At 47.9% G+C, this 23,881-nt stretch overlaps 1 pseudogene across 1 annotated transcript; it reads right to left on the minus strand.

The window, feature by feature from the left end:
• Positions 1-4,060: 4,060 nt before the first annotated feature.
• Positions 4,061-11,002, minus strand: LOC147987872 (serine/threonine-protein kinase STY8-like; annotated as a pseudogene). Its single transcript, XR_015615328.1, has 15 exons — positions 10,605-11,002; positions 10,451-10,536; positions 10,217-10,294; positions 9,625-9,697; positions 9,397-9,507; positions 7,930-7,977; positions 7,610-7,743; positions 6,456-6,563; positions 6,308-6,381; positions 5,296-5,471; positions 5,098-5,193; positions 4,735-4,815; positions 4,586-4,636; positions 4,336-4,476; positions 4,061-4,202 (listed from the first exon to the last, which is right to left on the minus strand). The product of XR_015615328.1 is annotated as a serine/threonine-protein kinase STY8-like (transcript).
• Positions 11,003-23,881: the final 12,879 nt, after the last annotated feature.

Here is a 23,881-nt window from a genome sequence, read left to right on the forward strand (position 1 = left end):
TAATACCAAACAGACCTCGCAGCCAAACCTAACATCTGAGACCTGAGGTCCCAACCAGGACTCCTTCCGGGTATGGGCACCCACCAGTCCGGCGTGCTCTTCAACCAGGCCCCCTGCCGGGTATGAGGCCGCCGCAGCCACGTACCATCAATCCATCTTCAGAGCTGTACTGTTGCATGAACCGTGCCAGGCCTCTCTGCCATCGACGCCACCACGACGCCAGAGAGCGCCACCATCCTGCGCTCGTCCATCATCACACGCCCACCGGCGATACCCCTACTGCTCCATGACGCCGAGACTCGCCATTGTCGACGTACCAGATGCCACGCCGCTCCTCCGACGCGAACACGAAAAACAGGAAACGCCCTAAAGATACAAGGGGCACTCTGCACAACATGAAAGCCGCCGCGAGCAGCTGCAGAAATCCAGCCGGCAGCCAAAGCCCCCACCTTCATGAGCCCACACCCGAATCCTAGCTCCCCAGGCAACGCCTCCAAGGAGGGAATGACGCCCATGGCGCCACCGCTGCCCAATCCAGATCGGATTTTGGGTTTTCACCCGGGAGAGGACCGGAGGTGACAAGAATAAGGACCACTACACCGCCTTCAGGAAGGATGCGTCGCCCGAAGCCGACGCTGCTGTCGAGCCGAACCAGCCGGCCTAGGGTTTCCCCCGGTCCCAATCTGCACCACCATCCCCAGAAGCACCGGAACCAGCAGCATCCACCGGCCACAAGCGCAAAGGGGAAGGAGCGGGAAGGAGGGAGTAGCAGGCCTCCAGATCTGGCGAGGACGATGGTCCCGAACTGCCGCCGCCAAGCGCCGACTCCCCACCACCCGAGCGGTCGAGGACGCCGGGCAGAGTCCCCGCGCACATCGTCCAGAGCGCGAACGGCGGCGCCGAACCAGCAGGGGCCGCCGCCCCGTGGATCCAGATCTCCGCGAAGGGACGATGAAGGCCTCGCCGCCACCTTCCTCGGCAGCCGCGCGACGCATCGGCGGCTCCTCTAGTGGCGACGCGGAGGAGAAGAAGGGGGAGGGGGACCGCCGGCGACAGCTAGGGTTAGCCGCCCGTGTCGCCCCTGTTGGAGCGACGCGGGGGCGGGGGGGGGGGGGGGGGGGTAGGAGGAGATCAGGAAGAGTTAGACTGTAGACCCCTAGTTGTCTATGCGTCTAGTATGTGCTTATGCTTTTTTATTTCCTATCTTACCGTTTCTATACTCACTTTAGTTAACCATGTTTTTCATGCTCAGTTTTGTTAGAAAGAGATGACATGAACGTTTCATGGAAATTTGAATGTATTCATGTGATGTTTTCTTGGTTTTCCTTGCCAGATTAATATGAAATCAGAAAAATGTCGATGCAGATCAAAGAAAACAAGACAAGGTTGTTACCACAAATTAGTTTGAATTCTTGGAAGCCATTGTATATTTATAGATGAAGTTGAGCTATTAGGAATCCTTATATGAGCTCTGTTTAGAGAGAGCCGCACAAGTCAAACCATCAATGACCATGAAAATTATTCTGTTCCATTACATCTCATTCATGTGATGTTTTCTTGCTTTTACCGAAAAAGGCTTTCGCCCCGCTTTATAAATAAAGCAAACCGCCAGAGTGCACACATACAAGGACTAGTCCAAACACACACACCCAAGTCTCACAAGAGGAAGTACAAAATGTTCTGCTGAGGGCACGTCTCAACAAGCCCAAACAAAAAAGGAAAAAAAAAGGGGCGCTGGAGAACTCGTCAGGCGCCTAATCTGGCTCCGGTGGAGGCGGAGGGGGCGGCGGCGATAGTCGGACAGCCATCGAGCGAAGGTCGGCGATGAAGGCGGAGATGGCGTCCCGGTCCTGTGGGCGGCTAAGCGGCCGCCAAAGCTGCAAGTAACCAGACAGTTTGAAGAGAGCGTTAGTAGCCCGTCGAAAAGGAGAAGGGAAGAAGACAAGGTGGTTACCACAAATTGCATCCGTGAGAGCTCTCGTTCTCCACTTTTAGTTACTTAATACTTGGAAGCCATTGGATTTTTACAAATGAAGCTGAGCTTTTAGGAATCCGTTATGAGCTCGGTTTAGAGAGAGCCGCAACAAAGGTTAGAGCCCTGGGTGTTGGATAGTACAGAGCCAATTAGCAGTTTTGTAGTGTGTGTGAGCAAATGCCAACAAATGATGGTGTGCTAGGGCCAATTTCCCTTATCTGATTTTATTTATAATCTGAATAAATAGGTAGGGGCAATACATTTAATGGCATGATATGATTTCCAACTCTAGTGCGTATTTGCACATTACCCAACCCTCTATCGATCTGATATGGTACCCTACTCCTGTGTTGGGGACACTTGGAGGCAGTAAGCTGTTGCAGGATTGTATGACTCGCTTATATTACCTCAAGACATCTAGAGTAGCATTTTTTTACGTGGAACTTGTTTGACTTTAATGCAAAGGTTGCTCATTGGCTGTCTAAAGAAGCCAAACCAGCTGCCATATACCCAGGGCAGCAGACACTGCAAGAAGAATAGCAAAAATCTGCAACTTACCCAATGTTTGTTCATTCACCTTGACTCTTTCTGTTATTCAAACATTTCAGCCATACACCATGTTCCTTCCATGTAATTTGCACTAGAAAATTTGTTTGATATAATATTAATGAGCAAGCAATTTGCATTACAGGTTGTGTTTGATCCTGCACTTAGAGAAAGGCACATAGGAGATGTGCAGGGCCTGACGCTTCAAGATACTCCCAAAGAAAGGCCAGAGGCATATAAAGCTTTTATATCCCTAAGAGAAATCAACAAATTCTTGCAAGCATTCATATTTGGCAAAGTTTCTTCCTAGCTCGAGCTCCACGGTACCTCTTATCCTGACTGTTGGTTTTCTTCGAGATTTGTGCACAAAAAGAGCATCACGGGCTGTGTAGCTATTCGCTGCAGTGTCATTAGCAGCACGCGCTGTCCTGTCTGCATGGCTATGTCATATTCCTAGGCTACTGCTGTTACAGTGAAAGAGAGAGAAAGAATGGGGCAGCTAATAGAAAAGTGTGCCCCCCCGCCCCCCCTAGGGGAAAAAGTGAATAGAGAGGTAGCAGGTGTGAGTGAGAAAAAAATCACTGAGAAAATTTCTTTGAGAGAGGAAGTGCCTACGTGGGAGTCTCAAAGAGAGAAAAAAATCTTTACAAAATATGAAGAGACAGGGAGCATGTGACAGAGAGAGAAGAGTCTGTTTTTTATGGAGAAGGGAGAGAGATAGAGAAGCTATGAGAAGATTTATTTTAAAACGAAGCTTTATTTACGAAAGTGAGAGAGAACATATAACTATGTGAGAGAGATCTTGCATATGTGGATGCAGGTTTCATTTGCATGTGAGGAAAGATTCCTTCTTGTAGACAACCAGCAATTTAAATAGTACGAGAGCAGCTCATCCATCGAAGAGAGGGTGTGTGTTTTTTATTTGTGCAGTACTGTAGCCATCGCAGTGTATGGCAGAAACTGTGGCCTTTCTTGCCAGTCTCTGTCACGGGTCTCCATCCACTGCCAGGTTATTAAGCGTTGAGTGCCTGCGCATCTGCTGATTCTTTAATCTATGCACACATCCAGATGAACCGGAGTCTAGATTGAACGGCTATGATAGGAGGTACCGTGTAGCTCGTCCTACAAAAAACCGCTCTCTTCATATTTTTCTACTTTTGAGAAAATGTAATCAGTTTATTTTTCCACTTATTTTGGGACAGAGGGAGTACTAAATTTGCGACACTTATTTTGGACGGAGCGAGTAATAACCAAAATGGAACATGTGATAATGGCATTTTCATCTCATGTTCTTACAAGACGAACTCATAATAGTACATGAACAAAAAAAGATCCAAACACATTGAACTATAATCCACTTACAAAACAAATAACCATATATATAAAACATAAAAGTATATCACTTAGGTTATGTAGCATGGGTGTGCTAACTTAACCCAGTTCGTCCTGTGAGATTTTATAGGCGGGGGGGGGGGGGGCTGGCAAAACAACCGAGCACAAAATTATATACATGGCATATATATATGCAGAAGACGGTCTACGCATGTCCCACTGCTGTTTGGGTGTGACAATGAGAAAAAAGGGCCCAGCTACTTGGGTTGGCGCCTTCTTTCTATCGCTGTGATTTCATCTGTATCTTTTGTTTGATATGTCGATGGCTTCCTTTGGAGCGGGAGGCGACCTGCAGGAACATACTACTTTTCATTAGTCTGAGGAACCCGTCAAATATTAACCAGAATAACTTCACTTCATTTAGTTTTCAAATTCCATCTTCTCACGAGCCTTAAGGCCTACAGATCCAGCAGCAACCTAACCTGAAAAGTCAGCAAGATATCTTCCAGTTCTGCGGTGATCTCAGAGAAAACGGGTCGCGTATGGGGGTTTTCACCCCAACACCATTGAATCAATTTAGACAATCTCGGATGCACGCTCGAGGGAATCACCAAGCGAAGTCCCTGAAAAACAAGGAGCAATGCTCATCTCTCATACTTGCATGTCCACTATCGACAGCTGATGCACAATACCAAAACTGTAATTTAACTTCGTTGGCATCAAATGTCGTACCTGCCTTACTGACAGTGCCGCTTGCAATGGTGTCAGGTTTTCATATGGGATCTGTATAGCAGGACCAAGCAAGGTTATTACCTTTAACCAAAGTACTGATGTTTGATGAACTCAATAAGACTAAAAAGCTAGGGAGAACACCAAGTTACCTTTGAAGTGACCAACTCTCATAGAACAATAGCAAAGCTGAAGACATCTGCCTTGTGATCATAAGGCTTATGGTTTATCACCTGGCAGGACAACAACTTTTAATAAGCACATCACGTAAGCACAATACCTCAGTTACATAGAACCTGTCTTTTGAGCTCTGACAGAAGTTCAAGAAGATAGTACACAAATATCTATTTCCTCATGAACTTGCTGGGAAGATGTGGATGAGTAATAAATAACGAAGGAAAAACAACGCTATTTGTTACAACAACAAAGGAGTGGTCGAGCAAATATAGGATATTGGATATTTTCTAGAAAGGGGAAAGGATGCTCAAGGACAAATGAACAAACCGATAACACACCTCAGGTGCCATCCATCTGTAGGTGCCAGTTTCAGCAGTCATATCTCCCTCTTGTGATAGTTCACGAGCGACAGCAAAATCTGCAATCTTCACAACCTGTTTCACAAGAACAAATTATCATTTTAATAATATTGAATTGAAAAGTGCATGAATTTATAATAACATGCATACTTGACCCTAAAAAGACAATATGCGTACTTGACCATCGCCAACTAATAAATTGGCAGACTTCAAGTCTCTATGGATGATGTTATTCTGGTGCAAATAATCCATCCCTTTCGAGATGTCAATAGCAATCCTAAGAATCAAGGAAAGGTCCAAGCTATTGTTTTGCTTGTGAAGGAAATCATACAGATTGCCTCCGGCCATGTACTCTGAAGCAAACACACACAACACAGAGCAAGATATCAGTTGGCAGAAAATTACAAACTGCTTGATGATAACTAAAAAAATAAACTCTAGACAGACTTCTTTTCAAGTGGGAACCAGAGGCCTTCGATTTTCACTATCAGAAGCCTGGGAAGTAAACGTTTGTATAAACAAACTGATAAAACATAAGCAGCTGATCAGTGCAGGGATCCGTCCCAACAGCGATCTACATAGTTACACACACAAGATGAAAACGTAGAAAGTATGCAGAGAATGAGAGCGAACAAAATTGTTAGAAAGCCTCAGGTAATGAGTATGTCCAGCAGCACATCTTCTTTATGCCCATATATATAAATGGTGTAGTTTCCTATTAAATTCCAAAATGCAACTTTATGTAATTATAGAGATAAATATTAATATCTCATACATGAAATAGTAGCTACCAAATGACACGCATGATAGGCTGACTCAAGGATGGGCAAAGACCTGTCGATCTGATAGAAACAGAGCAACAGGATTCCTCTAATCAGACATATCTTGCATTCTTGTCTGACTTGTACTATGTTCCAGCATGGTGTAGATATTCTTGTCTGACTTATCTGCTCTTCAAGTCCCTACCAAAATGCGTAGAAGACGGGAGTTATCCCCCGTCTTTCGAGCTCAGCTTTTTTTTTTCTTATTTCTAAATCAATAGCTATTTAAGCACAACTTCCAATTTTTAGTCACCAGTGTTATTCATAGTGTAACTGTGCCCATGGATAACAGTATTTTCATGTGAGTCTGCAACAAAGATGTTGATTGCTATATATCCATACTACAACAAGCAATATTAGTGTCTGACCTGTTACAATGAGATAGTCTCGATGCTTTGTGCATGCCCCGTAAAAGTGAATGATATTTTCATGATTAACACTCCTGTACATGATTATATTGTGTTAGCATCTTCTGGAACTAAGTTCTTTATGTGTAACAGAAATAAAAAAACATACCTTAAAATCATTATTTGTTGCAAAAACTCCACTTTTGAATCATCGTTAGCATGTCCAGTTTTAAGGTACTTTATTGCAACATCCACATCAAGGTAAGTTCCTCGATATCTGAAAAATGAAAAAAAAGAGTACTGGTTAGGCTACTCGTAGTTTCCACAAATCATAATACAGATGCTTTCACTATGTTTCTTGGCATGCAGTGTCCCCTTGTGAACCTATTTCATCTGTAAATATGCAAGAAAAGGGCATGCAGCCCACAGTAGCAGAGTACCAGTTAAGTGGTGGCTGTCGTTCTAACTAATTAACTTCATGTTAAAAAAGCTTGTGCTGTTGATTGTGCAGGGGAGGCTGTCCTCGAATCATTACTCCTCATGCCAGAACAAGAATTTTCTGTATCGGATTCACAGAACGCACGGGAGCTGATTGCTGTAACCGCGTGGTATTTATGTTGGAACAGATGTAAACTGGTTCATGAGGGAAAGTTTCAAGAGGTATGTCAAACCGCCTCGATGGGAATTCGTGCTATAACGGCAAATTTTGTAAATGCACATTCCCCTAATGCAAATAGGAAGATTGGAGGGTGGAGTAGACCTCCTATGGGCTTTGTTAAATTGAATGTGGATGTTGCCTTCGATCATGATCTACTAAAGGGCACAACGGGGGCTATCCTCAGGGATGACAAAGGAAACTTCATTGTAGGTGGAAATTGAAAGATTGATTGGAGCGCTGATGTCCTGACAGTGGAAGCATTAGCACTTAGGTTTGGCTTATCGCTAGCACAGAAGGCGGGTTGCAATCGTCTTGTTATTAACTCCGACAATATGGAAGTCATTGACACAATGAAGAACGGAGGAACTCTGCAGGAGCGGCAGCGGCAATTTTTTATGACTGTTTTCTTATAGCTTATGATTTTCCTCTTACTAGTTTTGAACATTGTAATAGGGAAGCGAACAAGGTAGCGCATGAGTTGGCTCGACTAGCAAAATGTTCTGTGACGAGGGATTGGATTGAGGAGCCTACGGGAAATATTGTATCTCTACTTATAGACGATGTAACCATTATTTCTAATTAATAAAGTGGTTGATGTTTTTCAAAAAATTAACTTCATGGTACTCTTTCCTCTATTTACTAAGCAAGTGCCATGTAGTTCTTACAAGTCTCCAGAAGATCCAGATGCGATATTTTCCTTAATCTGCAACAGATCCCTGTCGAATTCAGAATCTCCAATCTTTTCTTGCAGCTCTAGTATTCTCTCTGAGGCTGAAGTTGTTAGATTAGATAATGTGGCCTGCATACCAGAAGGAATTTAAAGTTGTTAGGACAATGCTGACTGCATGCATTTACAGCCAGCAACTGCATCTGCATACTTAGAAAAGTTGAATTACCAGCACCTATGTATAAGTGACCAGGCAGATACCTAAGAATTTGAAGTATTCACGTAAGTAATGTAACTAAAAAAGAAGAGAAAGCATACATTACGTTTTGCTGTCTCCTTGAGCTGCTGCAACAAACCATCTGTCTCCTGCATATAGCGTCAGGTAAAATTTTACTAAAAAAAGATCTCTGGGAGGAACAATGTGCAATATAACCTGCAGATGCTACACTACTCATAAGAATCTACAGAACACATTGGCAACCAAATTGCTAAGTGTAGAGGGTCAAATGAACTCGGTTTCTTCGTCTTACCTAGCATGCACTCCAAATTCATGGGCAGATATCAAAATACAGCTCTAGATTCTATGACTGCTCGGTATCATTGACAATAACTAGAGGAAACACATATAAACTGTTATTTTTTTGCCAAATGGCACTTTTATGTACACAGCAGTTATGTGTCTTCCAGGATCGGTGAGATGCAAACTTTGGACGAAGACTTGACGCGAAGGAATGGTTGTACAGCAGCGGCGGTTGGACATCGCATGTACCTGCTAGGATCGTGGAAAAGTGGGGGTGACGACACATGTGTGACTTGGATGGTGGTGCTGTGTGCATCCGACTCGAGCTCCGAGGTGAAAACATAGGTCTGATGTGAGTTGGTTATACCTGGCAATGGTGATGTTTTTTACGTCATTACCTTCTTGAAGGCATTGCTCGGATATGCTCGGGTTGGTTTTTCAGGGTGAAAACCTAGATTCCGACCTTAATAGTTGGATCCGGTGACGGCGGCCCATGAGCGCCGCTTCCTTCCTAGAGGCGTTGCTGTTGAAAAAATTGTTGTTCATGTGTGTGTCATGAGATGGTTGGTGCGGATATGGTCATTACTATGTCAATCGCGGATCCGATCACTTTGGGGCTTTTTCTTTTTTTCTCGCCGACACATAGCTTTGGTACTATATACTTTGCTAGTTGTTGGTGTGCTTGTGTGCGTTGGTGTTGGCTGTGTGCATCCTAATTATGTAGAGGCCGGGTGTATGCTCATTGTGTTTGTATTCTCTTGATGCTTTATTTTGAGTTAATAAAATTCGCCCTTTATCAAAAAGGATCTTCTCCTGTAAGAATCAGAAGTCCAAAGATAGGTTGTGCAGTCCCAGAGATGTGTCATCAAACAAACTAGCAGTATAAACGAATTGACTGCACGTATGACCGTTTGTCACGTAGAGTGTGATCTCATTGGCTCTGACACCGCAAAAATGATATGATGTAACAGTTTTGCTAGAACTCATCTAGATGAGATATAATTTAGTCTCATTCACATTTTATAGCCGTTGGATGTGATGCTATAAGATGCGTGTGTGCTGACGTAGGTTGTATCTGTTCTTATTTTCCAGGTGAATGAGACCAAATTATGTCTCATCTAGATGAGTTTTAGGTACTCCCATTATGTAAAGCTGATGCAATTAACCATAATAATGCTATCATAAGTAAACGGAACTGCACAAATACGTCTACTTTTGAATTATCGTTAACATGTTGCACAGGTATAGATGTGCTCTAAGCTTACCTCTGTTTCCCAGCCATCAACAACAAATATGCCCAAACACAGTCCATCTGTTGTTGAGAACACATGAGCTTCACGAATGTGCAATCCAAGATCGCACAGCAACGTAGATAGCTACAAGACAATAACTCGGAATTTTATAAAAGTTGATACAAGTAGTATGACAATGGAAGATATGGAAGTCCAAACATAAAATCCATAGCAAAAGGATCGATACTCCTAAGTCTTTACCTGACTAAGGAGCTTTGGCTTGTCAACTGAAGAAAAAATTATTTCATGAAGAAGGTGAATTTCTGTATCCCTCCTGCGGAAATTTTCATTGGCAACTGAGGATCAAAGTTCATTGTTCAGGCAGGTTTATGAAAAAGGTAGCCCAAAATACGCCACTTGCCAAACTACTACTGTATGGAATACTAGTAGTATTACAGAGAAGTAAGCACAAAAGCGTTGAGAAATTAAAGACAGACCAAATAATTAGGAAGTCGTCCATGCCAAAAACTGCACGAAGATAGATAGCTTGCCCACCATCACTCTCTTATAGTCTTATGGTTCAATATATCATTCCAGATTGCAAATGAAAACATGCTATGCTAGAACTAGAACCTTTCTGTCAAGTTAAGAGAAGTAGAACCACGGGGCCACATGCATGGTTGTTTTTTGCATAAAAAATGAGCTGCAACTGCAAGGCAGGCTAGCTAACAGAAAAGTTAGCACTGCATCTTTTGGGCAAACCATCCAGGATGATTTACAAATCAGAATGAAAGCATGATTATATTTTAGGGAGACAGTGGGCAACCAAGCATTTAAACTGATCGAGAAAGACCTTGCAGAAATGGCCTCGTCCACGCCTTCTCTTGGCCCCAAATTGAGGTCTTCCATCATCCACTCCAATTCGCTGTTGCTGTTCAACGTATACAAACCTTGTCTCAGCAAGCAAGATTATATCAGGAAGACAAATTTGACATGAGATCGAGTAGTTCCTCCCCCCCCCCCCCCCCCCCCCCCCCCCCCCCCGCTAGGGCATTGGAAAATGGGTGGTTGGGGTGAACACCTATACCTCAAATTGGGAGCCACAGAGCCCCCACAATTAGCGTTTTCATTTGGAGCAGACCCAACCTCTGGCGGTTTGTCCTCCTGAAGGTGCTACAGAGCACAATACAGTAACAGTAAGCGAGACTGCAAACATCTTGAGGAAGACTGGATGAGTTTACCCGTAGGAAGCGTGCGTGGAAGACGGGGCGGTTGTCGGGGTCGGCGCACTCGGCGAGGATCCTCCGGTGCAGCATCACGTCCTCGACCTTGTTCACGTCGAGATCGATGTAGTAGCTGGACGGGAAGCGATCGTAGTGGTCCTCGAGCACGCGGTCGAAGAAGGGGTCGGAGAGTGCCTCCTGGTTGCCGATGGCCCGCAGGCGGTCGTAGACCTCCCTCCTCACGCCGGACAGCTGCACCGCGCGCGCACCGCTGCCGCCGCCGTGGCCGGAGACGGCGGCGGCGGTCCCGAGCGGCCAGCAGCACTCGCTCGCGCCGTCGCTGTCTGCCATCCGCCCGCGCGTGTGTGTGGGCCAATGCTGCGGCCATCGCGGCGCGCTTTATGGGAGTGGTGGGAGTGGGGAGAGCGAGGGACGGTGACGACGACGTACGGCGGGCGCAGTTGGTTGGGTACTTGGGTTGCGTTGGCGAATCCCAGGGGGGCTCTCTTGGCGGTTGCGGCCGGCCAGAATCTTTTAGTGGGCGTCGCCGGCCGGCCGAGTAATTGTAGTGGCGCGCGCCACCGAGGGGCGGTCCCGTACTTTGCCGGAAAATATTCTGTAGAGCTTAGCCTTCCATCCATCTCTGCATCACGATTTGTGCAAGAACTTTTTTTTGTTTCTTTCAAATAAAACAACATACGAACTTCAAACTTTGCAGCACAACAAAACATTCTAACTAGAATGTGGGAAAGAACTTTCAGATTTTTTCGTGCATCATAAGTACTAAAAATAACATTTTTGAATAAAGAAAATCTCATTTTGTATATTTATGTTGGTCAAAAAAAATCTATAAGTTTTCTCTCTCATTGTAGTAAGAATGTTTTGATATCTTGCAAAGTTTGAAGTTCATATGTTGTTTTATTTGGAAGCAATAAAAAAAAGAAAATTTCACGCAGTAAGTTAGTTGTCTAGCACGGATCTCAAAGCTATACTAGATGGTATGAATAGGAGGTGTCTATGAGCCTAAGCTCTAGAACTCCACGTCCGTACTTTGCCCTCGTGTATGGTGTATAAAAGCGGACGCGCCGGCGTGGAACGGGAGGGACATGATCCTTGCTTTTTTTCTTAATAGTGACACGAATCCTTTCTATGTTCCTCTAGATAACTCGCTCAGGTAGCAATTGATTCAAGATACAATTAAGCAGCAAGATTAGTGATCCAAGGGCCGGGAAGTAGCTAGAGCCGGGGGATAGGGGGGAGAATACGGGACGCGGACGAAGAGCACACGGAGGCGAACCTCCCTGTAATCTAGGCCACTAGGTCCGTGTTTGGGGATTAGTGCAAGTTTGCTTGTAATTGTTTCTGAATTCGCAATACAGTGCAGTTTCGTATAGACCGGTAGTAAAGACCTGTCCATGGAGTTAACGCCCATTATTAGCTGAGTTAGTACGGTCGCGGAGTCGCTGCAGTGGCAGTAGATGCCAGGTACCGGGGATATACCGGCAGGCTACTAAGCGGCTGCCGGCTGGACGTCCGTCGAAACTGCACGGGCTAGCACCACCACGGACGGCCGCCTGAAAGTACGCCGTCAAGTCAGCTTACCCTCTGGTGTTTGACGTGCTCTCCCACGTCCCCGAGGAGCATCACCGCACTATGCTCGAGCAGTGCTGCGTCGTCCATGTGATCGGGCCCGTATAATACCTGCCGTAGGAGCACCTGCCGTATAATATCAGGCAGCATCTACGCCGTCAATGTCTACTTGTGCAAGAATACGTGGAGCCATACACTGCAGTATAAGTCGGCTACTGCTAGCAGTGGCCGAACACGGTTCCCTGCCAGTGCATGAGCTCGGCGTGACCCCGCTGCCGCTCTTCACTGCATGCATGTTCGAGCACGAGACCGGGCTCGCCAGCAGCCACCGCCAAGTCCCTCCTCCACAAGCTCGTTCTGACGCGGAGCACCCGGAACCTGGTGCGGATGGCTGGCTGTGACGTTGGAGACGATGAAGTTGAAAGAGAAGAAAAGAGAAGGAAGATGAGATGGGGTAGATGGAATAAACGGGGAATGTATTGATTCATGGTGGGCCCATTAGATGAGTAAACACAGTATTGGTGGTTAGTGGTTGGGCGCTGGAACAAAAGCGTGTTGCAAGTGGGCCAGGGGAGAGACTGATTATGAAGAGAATACATCCCATACATTGAATTAAAACTGAAGAATACAGTCAACCTAATATAGTGGTACATATCCCTATGCACATTAAGTGGTGAGATATCAGAGGAGTGCGCCCGCAGGTGCTCCTACGCACTTTCGGGAGAATACGTACACACCCAGCGGCGGGAGTGAGTAGCATAAAGCTACCGCAATTCGTGTTAGAGTTCTAAGAGCAATTGCAATGGGACGACGCAAATGAACGACGATTTCGTTCATTTTTTGTTTGTTTGAGTTGGCCGCCCGCCCGGCGTCCGCCCTATTTTAAATATGGGTTGGCAGCACGCCCAACACGCGACGACCCATATGTTCCGACGTGGCCGGCTGGCCGCCCTATTTTGCATTGGTGAATTTGCATTTAAACATATAGTCAAATAACATACTTCCTCCTTTTCGGTTTATAGGGCTTATCTCAAAATTTTAGTTTTTTCATTTTATAAGGCTTAATTTGGTTGTTTCCTATCACATGTTCAGATTTCAAGGTGCATTAAATCATTGCATGCAAATATTAAGAGAAAATTGACCAATGCATGTAATTTATGCATGCATGCATTGCAATTAATGCATTGGTAAACATACTTTTTTGAGGAAAACAAGAGCATTAATTGGATGCTTTTGCAAACTACAAAAAGTATTCCACCACTCATCATCTATCTTGGTTGGTGAGATTTTTGAATTGAGCCTTATAAACCGAAAAGGAGAGAGTAGTTTGAACCGATAAAATAGCATATAGTTTACAAGCCGAATAAAAATAAAAATGTCTCACATAGTTTTGCAAACGAATAAAAGAAGATACATCTATTGGTTACCAACATGAGCCCACATATACTCAACCAGATCATTTTGTAGTTGCACATGAGTTTTCCAATCACGCATGTCATGATGAAATTGGGTAAAATGTTCAAACGTTGCCGCTCCTCCATGCTCAGACACAACATTCTCACCCTGAAAGTGAAACCCTTGATCGTACAGACGTTTCGGACGCTCATCTTCTAAGATTATATTGTGCATGATTACACAAGCAGTCATCATCTTCCACAGTTTCTGCATGCTCCAGGTATTAGCAAGATACCGAACGATGCCCCATCGAGATTGCAAAACACCAAAGGCACGCTCGACATCCTTCCTAGAACTCTCTTGCTCTTGGGCAAATCTTTTCCTCTTCTCTCTGACAGGGTTGGGTATTGTCTTGACAATAGTGGTCCACTAAGGATAGATACCGTCACCCAGGTAGTATCATTTGTCATAGTTGTGGCCATTGACAGTAAAGTTCACTGGTGGGCTGTTGCCTTCGGCGAGCCTAGCAAACACCGGCGAGCGCTGAAGCACGTTGATATCATTGTGTGATCCGGCCATGCCAAAGAAAGAGTGCCAGTCCAGAGATCTTGAGACGCCACGCCCTCTAATATGACAGTGCAAGCCTTGACATGGCCCTTATGCTGCCCTTGCCAAGCAGAAGGGCAGTTCTTCCACTCCCAGTTCATGCAGTCTTTGCTGCCAAGCATCCCTTGGAAGCCCCTGCTAGCATTCATCGCCAACAAACGGGTTGTATCTTCAGCAGTCGGCTCTCTCAAGTACTCAAGGCCAAACACAGCAATAACAGCCTTGCAGATTTTATATAGGGACTCTAGGCATGTAGACTCGCTCATACGGACGTACTCGTCAATGAGATCACCGAGCACTACGTATGCAAGCATTCGGATGGCGGCGGCACATTTCTGATAAGAGGAGAAACCAATCTTGCCAACGGCATCCTCTTTGCACTCAAAATAGTCATCATAGCCGACCACCCCCTCTCTAATACGGTTGAAAAGATGCCTACTCATATGAAAACGGCGGCGGAATTTTTGATGTTTGAACAACGGGTTTGTTGTATCAAAGTAGTCCTTTCAAAGAAGGAAATGCCCGCTCTCTCATTTGCGATTCAACGCTGGAAGGTGGCCCGGAATGGAGCCACGAAACAACAGCCGCTGGCTGTTGAGGTGGTGATGGACCAACATGGTAGCCAATATATCCTCCTCGTCACCGAACAACGAATCGTGGGAATCGCAAAGGAAATTGTGAAAAAAGAACTCGTCGGCGGAATCCATTTTGTACCTTGGCAAACTGTCGAACAACATGCGGGCGTCGACGAAGGAGACGGCCGAAGAAGGGAGTCGCGGCACGCACGGACCAGCTAGCTGCCCTGCCGGCGTCCGACGAGCGGGTAGGCGTCCGTCGAGCGTGCCGGTGAGGATCTAGCCGGGGCGGCGAGGCGGCTTCTTGGTCGGGGGCGGCTGTGTGGTGGGGGGCGCGGGGGTGGGAAGCAGTCGGCTCCCCGACGGCAAGACGGCGGTGGCGGGCGATGCGGGAGTGGACAGCGTTGCTGGGCGGATATGGAGGCGCCGATAGCTGGCAGAGTCACCGGCAAAAATGGGCGGCGGCGACGACGAAGAAGGCGAGTGAGGGCTACTGTTGGATGGGGGTTGGCTAATGTGCCACCGACGAGCGGGCCCGGGGGAGGAGAAGGCGAGCGTGCGCGCGTCCATCGCGTGTCCACGCCGACGCAAATCCGGCTTAAAAATGGGCCGGGAATGGGTCGCCCGCGAACGAAAATCGGACGCACGTCCATTTGGGTCGGCACGTTGGGCCGGCTTTTGTGTCCGCGCCGACCCAAACGAACGGCGGCGGAAGAAATGGGTCGCCCCATTGGAGTTGCTCTAAAAAAACTACCAGAATCTGCGTCGGCTGTTTCAAATAACCCAAATTGCCCATTACTAAGAAATTAAACCGGTTTATAACAGGTTGGACCCGCACCTAAACAAACCGTCTGTATGAGCGTTTGTTTGACCGTTAGCTGACATATGGGGCCCACATGTCAGTGTCTCTTACACTCTAATAAAAAATCTTAATATATATGGCCTCATTTTTTTACAGAATAACCCCTGCAAGTTTTTTTAGAAGCAATCGGGTCCCCTAGATGATGCCGAATCCGCCATGAAGAATGGCGCCGGTGGCTCAGCGGCGTCCAGGTCGCAGGCAGCAGCGTGGCCAGTGGTGGAGCAGCTCGACGCTCCGGTCCATGCCACCGCCGGCTCGAGGTGGCGGCGCTGTGGCCGGCCTCGGCGGGGAGATGGGGCTCGTGGGGTGCAGAAGGGGGCGGCATGGGCAGCAACGCGGGGCAGCGGCCATGGCCACGCGAAGGAGGCGTCCACACGTGCCACATGGAGGAGGCATGGGTAGCAGCATGGGCGGCGGCCATGGCTTGACTTGTATTGGCGCAGGCGCGTCTTCGTGGAGGAGGAGAAGAAGGAAGCCGAAGAGGAGGAGAATAATAGGAGGAAGAGACACTGACGTGTGGGCTCTACATGTCAGGTAACGGTCAAACAAACGGTTTGTTTAGGTGCAGGCCCCGTCTGTCATAATCGTCGATTCTGATAGTTACTCCGTCCGGTATTTTTTAGTCCGTATATAAGATTTGTTTGAAGTCAAACCTTATAAAATTTGACCAACTTTATATAAAAAAATATTAACATTCACGAATTATGGTAGTTTTACGCTATTCCCCCACCCAGGTATGTTGGTACTAGGTATAGCAGGCCTAGGTAGGCCCATGTCAGAAAAAAAAAGTCAAAGGCGCTAGCCATTCAGCGTTCCACATATACGCATGCAAGCGCGCAAGCCAAACAAGCCGCAGCGGCAGGATAGCAGTCGCATCCTTTTTTCACGTAGAAAAAAGAGACAGCTTAGCTATCCCTTCACGGTTTCACGGCTTCACCTAAAAAAAAAGATCGTGATTCCCTCCACAACACCTTTTTTATATCAATACAGACGCAAGTGCTTATATACATACACATACATTCATTTCTACACACACCTTATCCCTATGCTTTATGAACGCACACACGCACACCCTACCCCTATGAGCACCTTCGAGGGACTGAGCCGACATATCATCTTGAGATTTACGAAGTCACCGTAGGCGCCTCGTCGTCGACGGAAACGTCTCCTCCCACTGAAACCGCATCGCCGGAAATCCTGAAATAAATTCAGGAATAATGCGAGCACCAGGATTTAAACCCTGATGGGTTGGAGATACCACTGTCCACCTAACCATCTCAACCATAGATTGGTTCGCCACAGAACTTTTTTTTGAAACGTATCCCCTCCACAGTTCAATCCGTCCCAATTCGTCACGCAGCGATTCCCACGCTCCCAGCCCTAGGCCGCCGACCCCGACACTCCTGCCGCTAATCTCCTTTCTGATCGAGTTCACCGCTGATTTCAGTTCAAGGAGCCCATCGCCACGCCCGTCTTTGGTCAATTGCTCTCCGACTCTAGGAGCTGCACACAGTACACGGACTGACGCTCATCACAGATTCGACCATCAGGATCAAGTATATCATATTGGTGATTTGCCATTCCTTGATGCATGTGCAATAGTTGATCCGATGATTTTCTTTTTGAGGATTGTGTGTTATCATGTCGGAGAGAAACAGGAACTATGCATCGAGTGGTAATAAAAGGAAAAATGGGAGAAGGCTGTGGATAAATTGATACAATCACAGCGCAGACATATTCATACATATTTCAAGAGTAGTATTGGTGCTTCCACTACTTTGGTAAACCCAGATGATGAGTTACCGATGGTTGTCATAGAGGAAGATCAACAATCTAATGGGAATTCGGAATTTGATCAGTAAGAAGAAAATGTCAACAGTTTGACGAAAGTGATTGTCAAGAATAAATTCTAGAAGCTGAGAAGGATTTCCAAGTTAAGTATTTGTTAATTTTTTGGTTTTGGTTGATATGACGATCACTTCTTTGAAGGATAGATTTAAAGAACTCATGGTGGTTAAAAATATATTTGGATTTTTATTGAGCTCGGGCACCCTTAAGTCATTAAGTGATAATGAACTTGAACACGGTTTTGGGAATTGAAATTGTTCAAGAATTATTTGAGGACAACAATGAATCAACAGAGGTTAAATGGTTTGGCTACATTATGCATCGAGAGGAAATTATTAGATGAGATTGCCATCGACCCCACCATAAGTGACTTTGCACCGAGGATTGTTAGAAGAAACTTTTAAGGTAATATCTATAAATTATTTGATATGCATATTAAGTCTGGATGAATTTAAGTGTTATTGGTAATTTTTCATATAAACATATATTCATTTTTATTACTATGATATGTTTATTAAGGGCCCCGAAATTTAGGTTTACCCTGGGCCCCCAAAATCTCAGGACCGGCCCTGGCTATTCACTCCCAGCGGTGGCTGGTTCAGGTTTCAGTTCATCGGTCCTCTCTAGGAAGATTGTTTTTAGGGGTTAAACCAAGCTTTATTGCTCAAATTTCACATGTTATGAGATACAGAAAGGATCATAAGGTTCAGTCAGCCAGACGTGCCATCCCTGATCCAAAGAGTGAGAATACTTTGCTAACCTATCGGCATATGTGTTTGCAGCTCTACCTTCGAAAGTAAATTTACAAATTGAAAGCTAATGATCTAGGTGGTGGAGCTCATGTGTTTTCTGGGTTGGGCCTCGTCCCCGCTTGGGCCGAGCGAGTCGTCCTTGGGCTTCTTCTGGTGTGCTTGTTGGGAGTTACTCCCGTGACACATAGCTAGTGATTTGTCGACGCGTGGTGCATCCTTGTCACATTTTGAAAACTGGGCCCACAGTTTTTCAGTATTTTTTTCATGATAATACGTCTCATTCATATCATAAAGAATAAAATACAAGTCATGTAAGGACTGACATGACAAAACTGAAAAGATAGCAAAACATCTCTGAGCTTGACATCAACGCCCGTCTTCTTCCTTCGGCACCACCACAGCAGCCACCGAAGAAAAGAATGACGGATCACCTCCTCACCCGAGCTTGACGCAGCTCCATCGCTGATATGCAGCTTTACATACCTCCAAGGTGGCTCACGAAAAGTGAAACCATTGCCGTTGAGCGAACCAGACTAGGGCAACACCACAGACACGCCATCGGACTCCAGATCTGGCACCCCACCACGACTAAGACGCCGAATGAGGAAACCATACCTGCCATCCATGAACCATGAACCCAGCACATGTTCCGTATTCCAGAAGTCGTCGATGCAGACCACAATCTACATCCGCTCCTGGACTACCTCCCAAACTCCCCGTCGACGCTGGAGTAAACATTGTCGCAACAGCGGAGCCTGAGAACACATGCCCACCACGAGGATACCGCCGCCGCCACGCAATCCTTGTTTGAACAGACTGGTTTTCAAATCCATCCTCAACCATAGGACCGATGGCCTCATCAAGGAAGGATCCGAAGAATCTTTATTCAGCGCCGTCATCATCGCCGCCGAAGCCAAGACGATGAATAGCCTAAAAACCTATACTACCAAGGGATTAAAAATGATCCACACGCGTTAATCCGTCGACCCCCCTCACCACCGACGACCGAGGTCACCGGCGGAGGGGAGCCGCTGAAGGACGGCGCTAAAAGATGGCCTCTCCTGGCGGCGGCTAGGGTTCCAGCCGCCAGGGACGAGAGAAAAACGATCGCATGATTCACCGTTTTTCAGTATGCACGGTACATTTTTGTATACATCAATTTTTTTTATATACACATTTAACATTTTTCAAATGCAGGATTAACATTTTTCAAATTTGTACGTAAAGTGATTTTTTACCACAAATATATTTAGAACATTTCGAAATATAAGCAAAAGTAAAAACAATAAAGCAAAAATATAAAATAAAACGGATGAAAAAAAGGTGGATAAGGCTTGTGGTCCGCACTGGGCCGGCCCATTCTGACGGTTGTTTGAGGCGAGACGTGCTACTGCTTCACGTCAAGTGAGACATAGTTGCACCCCTTCCAATCCAAAATAAAAAGTTACACCCCTCCTGTTCCGGCTATTATCTGCCAAGAAAACATTAGAAATGTACAGTAGCCAAATATGCCAACTGGGCAAAGAGATCCATTATCAGAGATTAGGCAAGGGCTAGACCCTACAGAGGGATTTTTCTCCATTCCTGCTGCTATCGAGTTGTTATCAATTCCTACCAAAAACATCGATCTGATGCCAAAGAAAGTGCAAAAACATGTTAAATCATCGGATTCCAGGCAAGAAAAATATATTGAATAATACCAAAATGGAAAATGTGATGGCATTTTCATCTGTTCTTTCTGACCAACTGATCATTGTACATGAACCACAATGCAAAGGGTACATAACTATTAGCCACTTGCAGAACAAAAAACCGTGCAACACATAAAACTATATCACCTAGGTTATGTTGCACGAGCATGTGACAACCTAACCCAGTTCTCCCGGCATGTATTTTAGGAAACCGAGCACAAAATTCAATATACATGACATACATACAGGGGACAGTTGACACACACACGATTATTCAAGGCGACAATGTGAAAAACTGAAAATAGAGGGCCAGGCCATAACACTACTGGAATAGGGTGCTACCCCGACGGCCAAAACAATGCCGACGGCCACCGTCGGGTTCCTCGGAGATATGCCGACAGCCTGGTCCTGGCCGTCGGCGTATCAAGGCCGTCGGGTTAGACGGAGCTAAGCCGACGGCACCCGTCGGCATAGAACGGCCGCCGGCCTATCTGAAAGTACACTGATAGCTGCCGTCGGCTTACAAGGGCCGTCAGCATAGTCATGGGCCCGGCGACCCCGCTGTTGACGGGCGGCTAACGTCGTCAGTGCAATGCCGACGGCCGAGGCGGGGGGCCGTCGGCATAGGTCCGCACGCCACGTCACTGATCCGGGCCGCACCGTCCAAAACATATGCCGACGGCTGCCGTCGGAATACCTTCCACGTCAGCGATCCGCGGCACGCCGCCCGCCGCCTAAAACCTGGCCGTCTCTATGCCGACGGCAGAGCCGTCGGCATAGGTAGAATTTTTTTTCATATATATATATTTTTAAGCTTTTTTATGTATTATTATATCAACTAACATGTAGCATGTTAAATATAAACATACATATGAATATATATATGTAGTTTGTATTTTTTTCATATATTATGAATATATATATATAGTTTGTATTTTTTTCGAGCACGTCAATAATGTGCGGTCATGTTCTTTTGAATATAGATCATTATATTTTATAAAAATCAAAAACAGCTATGCCGACAAAAGTTTTGTGGCGGTTGCAAACGCCCGACACCCGTCTCCAGAGTGTGACCCCCCTCACGTCCGCGGTGTGCCCCCCTCATGGATGGCGCCGGCACCTGGAGGGGGGAAACGGACACGTCGGGTCTACACGGTGGATGTAGCTGTGGGTTTGGCCCGGATGTTGCTCCCGGGTGTCCCTACGGGCGACCTGACACAACCGGGTGCAGAGGTCCACTGGTCAAAGCCCGTCCGTGGGAAGTCAAAAGGCTAGATCTCGTGGTCAACCGCTCCACGGTTAGGCGGGACGGGGGCCCTGGGGGGGTAGCAATGCCACCGGAGTATCGTACCGGACCCTCATACATGCGAGGTGGTGTTGTGGCATGTTCAAAGAGGCGACACGCATCTCAGGGGCGTGGTCCCCCTAACGGACGGCGCCGCCGCCGGCACCTGGAGGGGGAAAATGGACGCATCGGGTCTACACGGAGGGGATGTAGCTGTCGGTTTGGCCCGGATGTTGCTCCCAGGTGTCCCTCTGAGCTGACCTGACACAACCGGGTGGAGAGGTCCACTGTTCAAAGCCTGTCCGTAGAAAGTCAAAGGGCTAGATCTCGTGGTCAACCGCTCTAGAGTTAGGCAGGACAGGGGCCCTGGGGGGGGGGGGGGGTAGCAATGCCACCGGAGCATCGCACTGGCCCCTCATACATGCCGGGTGGTGTGGTGCCATGTCCGAAGAGGCGGCACGCGTCTCCGGGGTTTGGCCCCCCTCACGGACGGCGCCACCGCCGGCACCCGGAGGGGGGAAACGGACGAGTCGGGTCTACACGAAGGGGATCTTGCTGTGGGTCTGGCCTGGATGTTGCTCCAAATTGTTCCTATGGGCATGTCCGAAGAGGCGGCACGCATCTCCGGAGCGTGGCCCCCCCTAACGGACGGCGATCACACGGTAGTAGCCATTCTGCGGTAACGATGCGGCGTGAATATTATTAAATACTCGGAGCGCGGTAAAGTCATGAGTTTTTTTGCACGACGTGGGCACATGTGCTATAGGAACGCTAATATTTTTTTCATAATTTTTGGTGATGGAGAAGTATCCGAAAAATTCCCTCTACGCGGATTGCCCTTCGTGCGTCTACGGCTGTGGCCGGCGGCCTCCGGGGGCTAGCATGCCGCCAAATCTTGCGTGGGCGGCCTCTCACAAGTTTGGAAGTGTTGTGGTGGTTGCAAACGCCCGGCATGCGTGTCCGGGGTGTGCCCCCCTCACGGACGGCGCCGCCGCCGGCACCTGGAGGGGGGAAACGGACGCGTCGGGTCTACACGGAGGGGATCTTGTTGTGGGTCTGGCCCGGATGTTGCTCCAAAGTGTTCCTATGGGCTGACCTAACACAACCGGGTCGGGAGGTCCACTGGTCAAAGCCCGTCCGTGCAAAGTTAAAGGGCTAGATCCCGTGGTCAAACGCTACAGGGCTAGGCGGGACGGGGGCCCTGGGGGTAGCAATGCCACCGGAGCGTCGCACCGGGCCCTCATACATGCTGGTGGTGTGGTGACATGTCCGAAGAGGCGGCACACGTCTCCGGGGTGTGCCCCCCTCAGGGACGGCGCCACCGCCGGCACCTGGAGGGGGGAAACGGACGCGTCGGGTCTACACGGAGGGGATCTTGGTATGGGTCTGGCCCGGATGTTGCTCCAAAGTGTTCCTATGGGCTGACCTAACACAACCGGGTGGGGAGGTCCACTGGTCAAAGCCCATCCGTGCAAAGTCAAAGGGCTAGATCCCATGGTCAAACACTATAGGGTTAGGCGGGACGGGGGCCCTGGGGGTAGCAATGCCACCGGAGTATCGTACCGGACCCTCATACATGCGAGGTGGTGTTGTGGCATGTTCAAAGAGGCGACACGCATCTCAGGGGCGTGGCCCCCCTAACGGACGGCGCCGCCGCCGGCATTTGGAGGGGGAAAACAGACGCATCGGGTCTACACGGAGGGGATGTAGCTGTCGGTTTGGCCCGGATGTTGCTCCCAGGTGTCCCTCTGAGCTGACCTGACACAACCGGGATGGAGAGGTCCACTGTTCAAAGCCTGTCCGTGGAAAGTCAAAGGGCTAGATCTCGTGGTCAACCGCTCTAGGGTTAGGCAGGACAGGGGCCCTGGGGGGGGGGTAGCAGTGCCACCGGAGCGTCGCACTGGCCCCTCAAACATGTGGGGTGGTGTGGTGCCATGTCCGAAGAGGCGGCATGCGTCTCCGGGGTTTGGCCCCCCTCACGGACGTCGCCACCGCCGGCACCTGGAGGGGGGAAACGGACGAGTCGGGTCTACACGGAGGGGATCTTGCTGTGGGTCTGGCCTGGATGTTGCTCCAAAGTGTTCCTATGGGCTGACCTAACACAACCGGGTGGAGAGGTCCACAGGTCAAATCCCGTCCGTGCAAAGTCAAAGGGCTAGATCCCGTGGTCAAATGCTACAGGGTTAGGCGGGACGGGGGCCCTGGGGGTAGCAATGCCACCGGAGCATCGCACCGGGACCTCATACATGCGGGGTGGTGTGGTGGCATGTCCGAAGAGGCGGCACGCATCTCCGGGGCGTGGCTCCCCCTAACGGACGGCGGTCACACGGTAGTAGCCATTCCGCGGTAACGATGCGGCGTGAATATTATTAAATACTCGGAGCGCGATAAAGTCATGAGTTTTTTTGCACGACGTGGGCACATGTGCTATAGGAACGATAATATTTTTTTCATAATTTTTGGTGATGGAGAAGTATCCGAAAAATTCCCTCTACGCGGATTGCCCTTCGCGCGTCTACGGCTGTGGCCGGCGGCCTCCGGGGGCTAGCATGCCGCCAAATCTTGCGTAGGCAGCCTCTCACAAGTTTGGAAGTGTTGTGGTGGTTGCAAACTCCCGGTACGCGTGTCCGGGGTGTGCCCCCCTCACGGACGGCGACACCGCCGGCACCTGGAGGGGGGAAACAGACGCGT

This window comes from Triticum urartu, chromosome 2A (genome assembly GCF_056163025.1).
Source record: "Triticum urartu cultivar PI428250 chromosome 2A, HENAU_Tu73, whole genome shotgun sequence".
NCBI lineage: Eukaryota > Viridiplantae > Streptophyta > Magnoliopsida > Poales > Poaceae > Triticum > Triticum urartu.